Genomic DNA, 12,826 nt, shown 5'->3' with positions numbered 1-12,826 from the left:
TATATATTAATATATGTGTATGTAATATATGTGTATAAAATATATGTATAATATATATGCATATATAATATACGTATATATAATATATATGTATATATAATACATAGGTGAATATGTAATATGTAATATGTGTGTGTATATATAATATATAATATATATATATTTTTTTGAGACAAGAGTCTTTCTCCGTTACCCAGGCTGGTGTGCAGTGGTGCGACCTTGGCTCACTGCAACCTCCGCCTGCTGGGGTGAAGTGATTCTTGTGCCTCAGCCACTTGAGTAGTTGGGATTACAGGTGTGTGCCACCATGCCTGGCTAATTTTTGTATTTTTTTTTTTTTTTGAGACGGAGTCTCGCTCTGTAGCCCAGGCTGGAGTGCAGTGGCCGGATCTCAGCTCACTGCAAGCTCCGCCTCCCAGGTTCACGCCATTCTCCAGCCTCAGCCTCCCGAGTAGCTGGGACTACAGGCGCTGCCACCTCGCCCAGCTATTTTTTGTATTTCTTAGTAGAGACGGGGTTTCACCGTGTTAGCCAGGATGGTCTCGATCTCCTGACCTCGTGATCTGCCCATCTCGGCCTCCCAAAGTGCTGGGATTACAGGCTTGAGCCACCGCGCCCGGCCTAATTTTTGTATTTTTTAATAGAGATGGGATTTTGCCAAGTTGGCCAGGCTGGTCTGGAACTCTGCCTGCCTTGGCCTCCCAAAATGCTGGGATTACAAGTGTGAGCCACCGTGCCCAGTCTCCTGGAGATATGTTATATTTGCTTTGTGTACTACTGCTTTAGACTCTTAAGGTTTAATATTGGGCATTTACAGATGCTTGTTTTTGGGTATTTCACTAGTTTTGCAGATGGTCCAGTTTAGTTGGATCTTGAATGCCTTTAAAATGTCCTATGCTAGGCCGGGCATGGTAGCTCATGCCTATAATCCCAGCACTTTGGGAGGCCGAGGCGGGCAGATCATGAGGTCAGGAGATCGGACCATCCTGGCTAACACGGTGAAACCCGTCTCTACTGAAAATACAAAAAATTAGCCGGGCGTGGTGGCACGTGCCTGTAGTTCCAGCTACTTGGGAGGCTGAGGCAGGATAATCTCTTGAACCTGGGAGGCGGAGGTTGCATTGAGCCGAGATTGCGCCACTGCACTTCAGCCTGGGTGACAGAGTGAGACTCTGTCTCAAAAAAAAAAAAGAAAAAAAAGTCTCATGCTCTTGAGAGTCATATCTGCAATAAGGGCAAAAATACATTTAAAGCATCAGTTCGATACTTTTTGCATTGTTGAGGTGGCTGAATTTGGAAAGGACAAATAGTAGGATAAGAAGCAATGTAAGTAATCTATCTCTTTTAGATATGAAGAATTAATATTGTGTAGAACATATTTTAAAAAATTATGTTTTTTGGAAAGCAGTTTGGCTATAATATATATCTCCCTGTTTTATAGGAGGTTAGGTCCTAGAGACTGAGTGAAGGCATGAATAATTGCTACTTGCTCTCCTTTGCTTTCAAAGTACCACAATTAACCTGTCACTAACTCTATTTGGATTAGCCCGAGCCTATAAAAAACTTTCCATGATGATTCTTAGATTAAAAGATAATTTTTTTCTTGAGTTAGAATAAGTTGCTTTTCATCTGTGGCTGCCTGCCCCCCAGCCCCTATAAGTTGTGAAATCAGGAAACAAGGCTTTTTGTATTAGAAAACAGTGGGGAAATTAATTTCAGTTATTTCATATGGGTCATTGGCAGAGAAAGATAATATTAAAATCTTAGAGACTGTGAAAAGAGATTGTATTAAGCAACTTGAGTGATTATTTTTTTGCCAGTTAAAAGAAATGAGATAATTTATATGGAAGATGATTGCTATATGCAGTGCTTTGCACAAAAGGCTACATATCTCTTTTTACTTTAGGTAACATGATTGATAAGCTACTTTTACATATGTCTTCTTAGATCATCATAAGGATTTGAGATCATCATTTAATCAGGACTGTTGGGACTTGCTGGAGGCCACATGCTTAGTGTTCGACATCATATTTCAAGAGGTAGACTGAAAGTTGTGCAGAAATAGGGATTGGTGGCTGTTCTCTCCTTTACTTCCTAGCAGTTAATACATTGCCTGGTACAGAGTAAGCTATCAATATTTGTGGACTAACTGTTTAAACTCCTGCGTATTTACACTTGTAAGTAAGTTATAGTATTGTAAAACCAGCAGTTAAGTTTTCCATAGTGAGATTGTTCCTTCATCTTACGTGCACAGAAAATATTTTTGTGGAAGAGGTCATGAATTTTAGATCAATGTTTCACATATCCCTTTACTTTCTCTTAAGATACTTTCATGGTGACAAAAAAATACTCTTAATGTCATTCCTTTCACTGTGTGTGTAACTTCTGTGGCAAGACTGTATATTTGTATGTATGTATGTATTTGTTTATTTAGTAGGCTGCTATTTATGAAGGAAACATACTCATTAGTTGGCCGTTGCATACATAATGGTTCCCAAAACATGGACTCCATGGTTTGCTGTGAGTGAATGAAAAAGAGCAGGTATGATTCCCCTCACCTTTGTCATTCTCTCCAGTTTCCTGTACATATGGTTGACTTACTCAACTGTAACTTCTTTACACCAAAGAAAATTAGTCTTCCAAAGAACTAGTATGTTACTTCCCCCTTGTTCTGCAGTACTTAAAATCCTGTTTGGTAAATGAACTAAGACACTTTTATATACAGAAGATACCCTGGATGGCCATGAATGGAAATATTAGTAGTGATTAATTTCTGTCTTGGTGGGATAATGTGGCTTTTTTGCTTCTTATTCTTTTAGAGTTTCCCATTTTTCTACAATGAGCATGTATTACTTTTATAAGTAGGAAAAACTGCTGTTTTATTTTATTTTTTATTTTTTAAGGCGGAGTCTCATTCTGTCACCCAGGCTGAAGTGCAGTGGCGTGATCTCAGTTCACTGCAACCTCCGCCTCCTGGGTTCAAGTGATTCTCGTGTCTCAGCCTCCCGAGTAGCTGAGACTGAAGGCACAAGCCAGCACAGCCAGCTGATTTTTTTGTATTTTTTAGTAGAGGTGGGATTTTGCCATGTTGGCCAGGCTGGTCGTGAATTCCTGACCTCAGGTGATCCGCCCGTCTTGGCCTTCCAAAGTGTTGGGACTGCAGGTGTGAGCCACCACGCTCAGCCAAAAACTGCTATTTTAAAGTCTTTATTTTTCATTGGATGTTTTGTGAAGGTTTATGTCGCAGTCACCATTGAGAAAGTGGGTGGTTAACTGGCTCCAGTTCCTAAGAGGAGTGGCAGTTGTAGGAAGTAGTATGGGAGGAATGGGGCAGGTAAACTGATTTGAACTTTATCATTGTGAACTCCACTATGACTAAAGACATTCTGGGATTTGATCACAATTAAACACAAGAGGACTGAGCCATCTAGTTTCTTTCTTCTTAATAAGCTGATTGAGAATTATGAAAGACACTTTAAGAAAAATCAGTTTCTATGAACTCTGTAAACACAGAACTCAGCCCAAACTGCCGGGTTCTGTATCCGTGTGTGTGTGTGTGTGTGTGTGTGTGTGTGTGTGTGTGTGTGTGTGTGTGTGTGTGTGTGTGTGTTTTAAATATCAAGTGGAGTTGTAGCAATTCAGATGGGATGTGGTGTATATTAATACATCTGATATGAGTTGGAAGATATTTAGGCAAATGATTTTTATTATGACAGTATAGACTTATTGGAGTTTTGGTGTTAATATACAGCTGGGAGTTGAGCCGTTCTAGGTTTATATAGTCATCTGGTGATATTTTAGGAAGAGCTGTGTCATATATCCTCTAGAGTTTAAGTGATTAGAGCTTGTTGGCTTTTGCTGTTAGTTTACTGCACACTTGTAGTGTTTTAAATGCTTCTGTGAATGGAGAACATCATTCAAAAAGGTTAGATTTCTGGGTTAAGACATTTGTTATTATCTGACTTTAAAGAGTAAGATTAGGCTGGACACGGTGGCTCGTGCCTATAATCCCAGCACTTTGGGAGGCCAAGGTGGGCAGATGAGGTCAGGAGTTTGAGACCAGCCTGGCCAACATGGCAAAACCCCATCTCTACTAAAAATAAAAAAATTAACAGGGTGTTGTGGTGGGCATCTGTAATCCCAGCTACTCAGGAGACTGAGGCAGGAGAATCACTTGAACCTGGGAGTTGGAGGTTGCAGTGAGCCAAGGTAGTGCCACTGCACTCCAGCCTGAGTGACAGAGGGAGACTCTGTCTCAAAAAAAAAAAAAAAAAAAAGTTGAAGAGCAGTTGAGATAATAAATGTAGGTACTGTTAGGTTGGTGTAAAATCAATCGTGGTTTTGGATTGTGAATTTTAAATCATTATAACTAGGACCAAACAGATCTTTATTTATCAAAATAGGAACCATTACAATCAACACATTTTTGCCGATGAGAAACAAGTTTGTTTATTCTTGTAGTGTAAAAATCCGTGCTTTGGGATTTGATGAACTTTTGGAAGGCATTTTCTGTATCCTGCTGGTTGTGGAAGCATTTTCCCTGCAAAAAATTTTCTAGATGCTTGGAAAAATGGTAGTCGGTTGGCAAGTGGTCAGTTGAATATAGTGGATGAGGCAAAACTTGGTAGCCCATTCAACTTTTGAAATGTTGGTTGTGCAGCGTGTTGTCGGGGAGAAGAATTGAACCCTTTCTGTGGACCAGTGTTGGCTGCAGGCATTGAAGTTCTTGGTGCATCTCATCAATTTGCTGAGCGTACTTCTCAGATGTGTTGGTTTTACTGGGATTCAGAAAGCTATAGTGGATCAGACCAGGAGCAGACCACCAAACAGTGACCATGACGTCTATTTGGTGCAAGTTCGGCTTTGGGAAGTGCTTTGGAGCATCTTCTCAGTCCAGCCACTTAGCTGGTCATCACTGTTGTCGTATAAAATCCACTTTTTGTTGCACAATCCAACCAAGAAATGGTTCGTCGTCGTTACATAGACTAAGAGAAGACAACATTTCAAAATGACGATTTTTAAAATTTTTGGTCAGCTCATGAGGCACCCACTTATCAATCTTTTTCACCTTTTGGCCGGGCGTGGTAGCTCATGCCTATAACCCCAGCACTTTGGGAGGCCGAGGTGGGCAGATCACTTGAGGCCGGGAGTTCAAGACCAGCCTGGAAAACGTGGTGAAACCCCATCTCTACTAAAAATACAAAAATTAGTTGGGCATGGTGGCGAGCGCCTGTAATCCCAGCGACTAGGGAGGCTGAGGCAGGAGAATCACTTGAACCCAGGAAGTAGAGGTTGCAGTGAGCCCAGATTGCACCACTGCACTCCAGCCTAGGCGACAGAGTAAGACTTCATCTAAAAAAAAAAACAAAAAACAAACGAACAAAAAAACTTTTTCACCTTTCCAATTGGATTCAATTGCCAAACAAGCGTAGAAGGTCAACATTGGGTTCTTTGGCAATTTCTCATGTAGTTGTAAGAGGATCAGCTTTGATGATTGCTCTCAACTGGTCGTTGCCAACTTCTGGCCGGCCGCAACACTGCTCATCTCAAGGCTCTCATCTCCTTTGCAACACTTCTTGAACCACCAGTGCACAGTTTCTGGGCCAAATGTGTAGTTGATGTTGTGAGTTGTCTCCACTGCTTTATGACCCATTTTAAACTCAAGAAAATCACTTGAATTTGCTTTTTGTCTAACATAATTTCTGTAGTCTAAAAAAAAAAAAAGCAAAAAATACGTTATTAGCAAGAAAAGGCACGAAATGTGCATTCAAATGGTGTATAACATAACCACATTTATTTAAGAGTGTATTCCAGTACCAAATGGCAAATTTCAACAGTGCAAAAACTGCAATTACGTTTGCACCAACCTAATAATATAATTTTTTTTTGAGTTAGAAATTTTATGGTACAGAATAACAGGCTTCACACACACACACACACACACACAAATCCCATATAGAATCTACGAAGCCTGTCTGTCTCTGAATTCCACAACCTTGGCTTATTAAAGTAAAATTTAAATATTTAAAAAATTTAGAAAAATATGGAGAATAATTTAACAAACACCATGTATTAATTCAGTAGGTTTCTTTTCCTTCCTTCCTTCCTTCCTTCCTTCCTTTCTCTCTCTTTCTTTCTCCCTCCCTCCCTCCCTCCCTTCCTTTCTTTCTTTTTCTTTCTTTCTTTCCCTTTCTTTCCCTCCCTCCCTCCCTTCCTTCCTTTCTTCCTTCCTTCCTTCCTTCCTTCTTTCTTTCTTTTCCTTTCCTTTTTCCTTTCCTTTCCTTTCCTTGGAGTCTTGCTCTGTTGCCAGGCTAGAGTGCAGTGGCACAGTCACTGCTCACTGCACCCTCCATCTCTCAGGTTCAAGTGATTCTTGTGCCTCCGCCTTTTGAGTAGCTGGGATTACAGGAGCTCCTCACCACGCCCAGCTAATTTTTGTATTTTTAGTAGAGACAGGGTTTCACTATGTTGGCCAGGCTGGTCTTGAACTGACCTCGGGTGATCTTGGCCCCTCAAAGTGCTAGGATTACAGGGGTGAGCCACTGTGCCTGGCCTATATTTGTTTTTAAAAATTAAAATATGCATACACTTGCAGTCCGTTTTGTCATCCTCTTAGATCCTATTTTCTTATGCAGAAGTTATTTATGTTTTTAGCTCATGCACTTATATTCTTCCTACAAATATCTACATACATTTTATGTAGTATTGTGTTTCAAATTTATGTGATATTTTAGTACATACTTTCTATAATTTGAAAAATGACATGTCGATATATGTGTATTATTATTATTGTTTTTTGAAACAGAATCTTGCTCTGTCACCCAGGCTGTAGTGCAGTGGCGCAATCTTGGCTCACTGCAACTTCCGTCTCCCAGGTTCAAGTGATTCTCGAGCCTCAGCCTCTTGAGTAGCTGAGATTATAAGTGTGAGCCACTGCACTTGCCTTACTTCATTAATTTTAATAGCTGTGTAGTATTCATATGAATGAATAGTACACAATTTTAGTCCTTTATTGATAGTTGTTTTCAACAAATATACAAAGGTAAACTTTTTCCTCAAATTGGGTCAAGCTACATATGTTGTTCTAAATTAGCTCTTTTTCTCCCAATAATAATAGTGTGCAGGTTTGTTCCATGAGTATATTGCATGAAGTTTGGGGTACAATTGACCCCATCACCCAGGTAGTAAGCATAGCACCCGCTAGATAGTTTTAAGTTTTCTGAGACAGGGTAGGTCTCTGTCCCTCAGGCTGGAGTGCAGTGTTACGATCACTGGTCACTGCAGTTTTGACCTCTCGGGCTCAGTCCATCCTCCCAGCTCAGCCTCCTGGGTAGCTGAGACTACAGTGGTGCGCCACCATGCCCTGCTAATTTTTGTATTTTTTGTAGAGACTGGGTTTCGCCCTGTTACCCAGGTTGCCTCGAGCTCCTGGACTCAAGCGATCCACCCACCTCAGCCTCCCAAAGTGCTGGGATTATAGGTGTGAGCCACCATACCCAGCCCCTAGTAGGTAGTTTTGAACCTCATGCCTTCCCATCCTCTCCTCTCTGTTAGTTCCCTGTATCTGTTTTTCCCATGTTTATGTCCATGTTTACCCATTGTTTAATTTAGAATGATGATCTCCAGCTGCATCATGTTGCTGCAAAGGACATGATTTTTTTTTTTTTTAATGGCTGCAGCGAACCTTTGGGTAAAGAAAATTTACAAAAGTATCTCATACTGGTTTTTTTTTTTTTTTTTTTTTTTTTTAATGAAAGTAAGTAGTAGTAATCCATAGTTCAGATCTACTTTATAAGTGAGTCACTGATAAAGACAGTAGTTACACATTTTATAACATTACCTTGATGGGGGAAATGTTTCTTGTTTTTGTTTTACATGAGTTAATTTGGATGAGACTTTCTTGAATTACTTACATTTATAGCGTTTACCTCCAGTGGGGTTGAGATGAGGAGCCTTCAGTCCAACAAAGTTGTATACATGCATTCATGGAGATGACACTTGGGTTATTAAATCAAGAAACACTCATACTTGTCCACATGTAGATGCTACACATGGAGTTAGTCCTATTCTGGAAATTTTGCTATGTTGCCCATGCTGGTCTTGAACTCCTGAGCCCCAGTGATCCTCCCACCTTGGCCTCACAGAGTGCTGGGATTATAGACGTGAGCCATTGTGCCCAGCCAGAAATGTAATTTTAATTCCATAGTATATAGTATATTTTATTGTGAATAGAGTATGTGTTTATTCCTTAAGTAGCAAATTGACTCCTTTAACAGTTTTAATAGTTTTCTAGTTATTTTGTCTTTAGTTTCCCAGACAAATAATGCTGTTGTCTTCAATCACAGTATTGATTAGTTCATCCCATTCTTCATATTGATCATTGTTTTTTGGATATTAAATAATACTACTGTAATAATTAAGAAAGATGGAAAGCCTCACCAATTTGCATGTCATTCTTGTGCAGGGACCACGCTAATCTTCTCTGTATTGTTCCAATTTTAGTATATTTGCTGCTGAAGCGAGCACTCCATTTCTGTAAAGCTTGAAAAACGGACAAAACTAACAGATGAGAATGGAAATCAGAATAATGGTTATCTTTGGTTGTGAGGACAGGAGATTGTAGGTGTGCTGGTAATGTTCTGTGTCTTGATATAGGTCGTGATTTTGTGGTTGTGTTCAGTTTATGAGAATCATTGGGTAGTAGACTTAGGAAATGTGCCCTTCTTTGTATGTATATTATACCTCAGTTAAAAACTTTTGCCTCTCACAAAATTTTAAAGAACATAATCTGCTGAGTTTGTCTTCTTTTAGCTTTTGATGTAACTTTTCCACTACTTTTCTTCATATGTGAATACACTTAATGATAAGCCATTTAACCTGTTTATTATGATATAAAACAAACATTCAGAAGAGTGCACAAATCGAATGTATAGCTTAATGAAATTTTAAAATTATTAAATTGGAGGTTTTTGGGGGTGCATTATACCTGTATCTTTGTTAGGAGGGAAGGAGTTGATGGAGGGGTAAAAATTTTGGAGAGGACAAAGTTTTAAGGAATCTCAGAATACCAGAACCTCGCCTTGGCTCTGCCTTCACATTACTGTTTCTTTGGGTAAGTCATTTAACTTATTTAGACCTCACTTTTTTTTTATATAAAAGGTATAATACTTAACCTTTCTTTTGCAAACTGAATTAGGTAGGTGCAATTCAGGTAAAATAATAAGAATATAGAGTACTGTTACTAAATAGGTCTTTATTTAGGCCATTGAATTTAGGCCACTTACCTTACAGAGCAGAATTGTGGTATACACAGACTACACAGCTGGTGATTATTGATATCATTCATTTATTTTTTTTTTTTTTGTTTTGTTGTTTTTTTTTTGTTTTTTTGTTTTTTGAGACGGAGTCTCGCTCTGTCGCCCAGGCTGGAGTGCAGTGGCGCGATCTCGGCTCATTGCAAGCTCCGCCTCCTGGGTTTACGCCATTCTCCTGCCTCAGCCTCCTGAGTAGCTGGGACTACAGGCGCCCGCCACCGCGCCCGGCTAATTTTTTGTATTTTTAGTAGAGACGGGGTTTCACCGTGGTCTCGATCTCCTGACCTTGTGATCCGCCCGCCTCGGCCTCCCAAAGTGCTGGGATTACAGGCGTGAGCCACCGCGCCCGGCCGATATCATTCATTTATTATTAGGTTAGTATTGAGGCTTAGTTGACTATGCAGGTACTACCCTGTGATTTATTGTAATACATGTATTAACTCGTTTAATAGTCTAGGATTATTCCCAGAGGTAGGTAAAATTATCCCAATTTTACTGGGGAGACAGTTGAGGCAAAATTAAGTTAAATAACTTGCCTAGCTGGGTTGAGTTCTTGAGCCTGTGCTTAAAAAAATTTTTTTTTGAGAAAGGGTCTCACTGTCACCCAGGGTGGAGTGAGTGGCGTGATCTTGGCTCACTGCAGCCTCTGCCTCCAAGGCTCAAGTCATCCTCCTGCCTCATCCTCCTAAGTAGCTGGGACTACAGTTGTGTGCCACCACACCCGGCTAATTTTTTTGTGTATTTTATAGAGACGGGGTTTCGCCACTGGACTCAAGTGGTGTGCCTTTGCCAAATCCCAAAATGCTGGGATTACGGCTGTGAGCCACTGTGTCCGGCCTAAGCCTGTGCTCTTTTTTTTGTTATACTGCCTAGTTGTGTGAAAACACTTAAAGACTTTTAGGCAAATGTTAAGATTTTATAATAATCTGTTAGAGAGTTTTTGAAGTAAAAATTTTGGTATTTTGAACCAAAATTAGGAGAAGAGTCTCATTTGTTTTGACCATCATGATTCTGGAAAAGATTGATGTTAATATATATTACTTGGGCTTTATTCCCTTAATTCTCTCCTAAAATGACTAGGATATAAGCACTATGTAGTTTTCTGTAAGTATATATATATATTTTAATCTTAAAGGATTTTTTGACCAATTTACGAATATTGTTTAATTTTTAGGCAAAATGTTAATGAAAGGGAGTTTTCAGACTTGGAGGCAGATCAGACCAAAGTTTAGTGTTCTTGCTTCAGTGGTTTAAGCAGCATCTATTTGGTCTTGGTATTAGAGCAATAAAATTCTATCATATATATGGTTGAAAATTATTTTTATTAAGGTATGTTTGAGTATGGTTCTGTGAGGTTGGGAAACACATCTAGTTTTGCAACCACCATGATCAAGATATAGAGTAGTTCCTCAAAAAATTTCCTCATGACCCTTTCTATAGTCAGCCCATTTCCTCACCTCTAGTCTCTGGTAACCACTGATCTGTTTTTTCTCTGTTGTATTGTCTTTTTTTGAGAATTCCATGTAAACAAAATCATGTGGTATTTAGCCTTTTTGTTTTAATTTTTGTTTAATAGAAATGGGAGGTCTTGTTATGTTGCCTATGCTGGCTGCAAACTCCTGGCCTCAAGGGATCCTCCTGCTTGACTCAGTATGTGGCTTCTTGAGACTGATGTCTTTTATTTAACCTAATGTGTTTTGAGATTCATCTATGTTTTTATGTATCAGTAATTACTTTCTGTTGCTTAGTAGCATTCCATTGTATGGATGTACAACAGTTTCTGTATTCATTCCCCAGTTCATTTGGGTTGTTTCCAGTTTTCAGTAATTACAAATAAAACTGCCATAAAAGCATTCATGCATACATACATACACATGTGCCCATGTATTTTTTTTATGGTTTAAAAAAATATGGTGCCTAGACCTTTTAAAACTTTATTACAGAACCTGAAAAGGCTGGTGATTTTCACAGAGCATTATAAATTGCTTAGGAAACTTCATCCCCAAAAAAGCCCACTCTGGAATGAGAATAATCTGTTTGTGTAAATAATCTTACAGTATAAACTGTAAGTCATTCGAATTTTTTTAAATTAAAGAAGTACACACACACATACTTGTTTAATGGGTAAATTTAAATATAGAACTCTAGTGCATAATTTCATATTTTATGTTTTTAGTAGCTTTTAAATTGTGAATCATTGACTTTTTTGTTCTTCTAAGTAGTAGAATGGTTATATAATTGGTTATGACAGTTGGTTTTTTTTTTTTGAGACGGAGTCTCGCTCTGTCGCCCAGGCTGGAGTGCAGTGGCACGATCTCCTGCCTCAGCCTCCTGAGTAGCTGGGACTACAGGTGCCCACCACCACGCCCGGCTAATTTTTTTGTATTTTTAGTAGAGATGGGGTTTCATGATATTGGCTAGGCTGATCTTGAACTCCTGACCTTGTGATCCGCCCATCTCGGCCTCCCAAAGTGCTGGGTTTTCAGGCGTGAGCCACCGTGCCTGGTCGGATATGAAAGTTTGTAAGTAAAAAGTATTTGGGAAAAATTTTAGAACTACAGAATTCCTCTTTCTTCTTGTCTCCTCCCCTCTTCTCCCCCAAGATGGCTGGAGGTATTAATATTGATAACCAGAGTTTCATGTGAACAAGACATAAAACTTAGGTTGATTAGCTATGTTAATAAATTATCTTCTTTGTTCCTATGTAGTGAGCTTTCTTTTTGCAGCAATCTGAGGCCAAGAGAAATAGATGAGACCTTTTTACCTTAGAAAAGAGATTGCAGGCTGGATGTAATCCTAGCACTTTGGGAGGCCGAGGAGGGCAGATCGCTTGAGGTTAGGAGTTTGAGGCCAGCCTAGGCAACATGGTGAAACCTTGTCTCTACTAAAAACACAAAAATTATCTGGGCGTGATGGCATGCACCTGTAATCCTAGCTACTTGGAGGCTGAGGCATGAGAATCACTTGAACCAGGAGACAGAGGCTGTAGTGAGCCGAGATTGTGCCAGTCCACTCCAGCTTGGGTGACAGAATGAGACTCCATCTCAAAAAAATAAAAAAGAGTTCGCATGCCATTTTTGCAAGTTAATTTTTTGAAGTTCCAGTTCCAACCCTGAGTCAGACTACCGAGGCCATACGTGGTTTGACATTTCAGAGAATAGTAGAGTGTTTTTGATTTTCTTTTTTTCTTTTTCCGTTCTTTTTTTTTTTTTTTTTTTTGAGACAGGGTATTACTGCCACCCAGGCTGGAGTGCAGTGGTACAATCATGGCCCACTGCAGCCTCAACCTCCTGGGCTCAGGTGATCCTCCTGAGTGGTGGGACTTTGCCTCCTGGGTGGTGGGACTATAGGAACATGCCACCACGCCTGGCTAATCTTTGTTGTTTTGTGGGTGTGTGTGTAGAGATTGGGTTGTGTCATGTTGTCCATCTTGAACTCCTGGGCTCAAGAGATCTGCCTACCTCAGCCTCCCAATGTGCTGGGATCACAGGTGTTAACCACCTTGCCCAACC

At 39.7% G+C, this 12,826-nt stretch overlaps 3 protein-coding genes and 1 non-coding gene across 12 annotated transcripts in view; 1 reads left to right on the top strand and 3 right to left on the bottom strand.

The window, feature by feature from the left end:
* Window positions 1-12,826, bottom strand: part of ASCC2 (activating signal cointegrator 1 complex subunit 2) — a 402,689-nt gene that overhangs the window by 107,138 nt on the left and 282,725 nt on the right. The window lies entirely within an intron of this gene.
* ZMAT5 (zinc finger matrin-type 5) overlaps window positions 1-12,826 on the bottom strand; it is a 357,894-nt gene that overhangs the window by 172,286 nt on the left and 172,782 nt on the right. The gene's annotated exons all lie outside the window — the stretch shown is intronic.
* MTMR3 (myotubularin related protein 3) overlaps window positions 1-12,826 on the top strand; it is a 141,949-nt gene that overhangs the window by 7,387 nt on the left and 121,736 nt on the right. The window lies entirely within an intron of this gene.
* Window positions 8,420-8,522, bottom strand: LOC126929970 (U6 spliceosomal RNA). Its single transcript, XR_007717396.1, has one exon. It is a non-coding gene; the product is annotated as a U6 spliceosomal RNA (small nuclear RNA).

The sequence above is a fragment of the Macaca thibetana genome, chromosome 10 (assembly GCF_024542745.1).
Source record: "Macaca thibetana thibetana isolate TM-01 chromosome 10, ASM2454274v1, whole genome shotgun sequence".
In the NCBI taxonomy this organism is placed as follows: Eukaryota; Metazoa; Chordata; class Mammalia; order Primates; family Cercopithecidae; genus Macaca; species Macaca thibetana.
The sequence above is the reverse complement of the archived record's forward strand: the minus strand, read 5'-3'. Positions and strand labels throughout refer to the sequence as shown.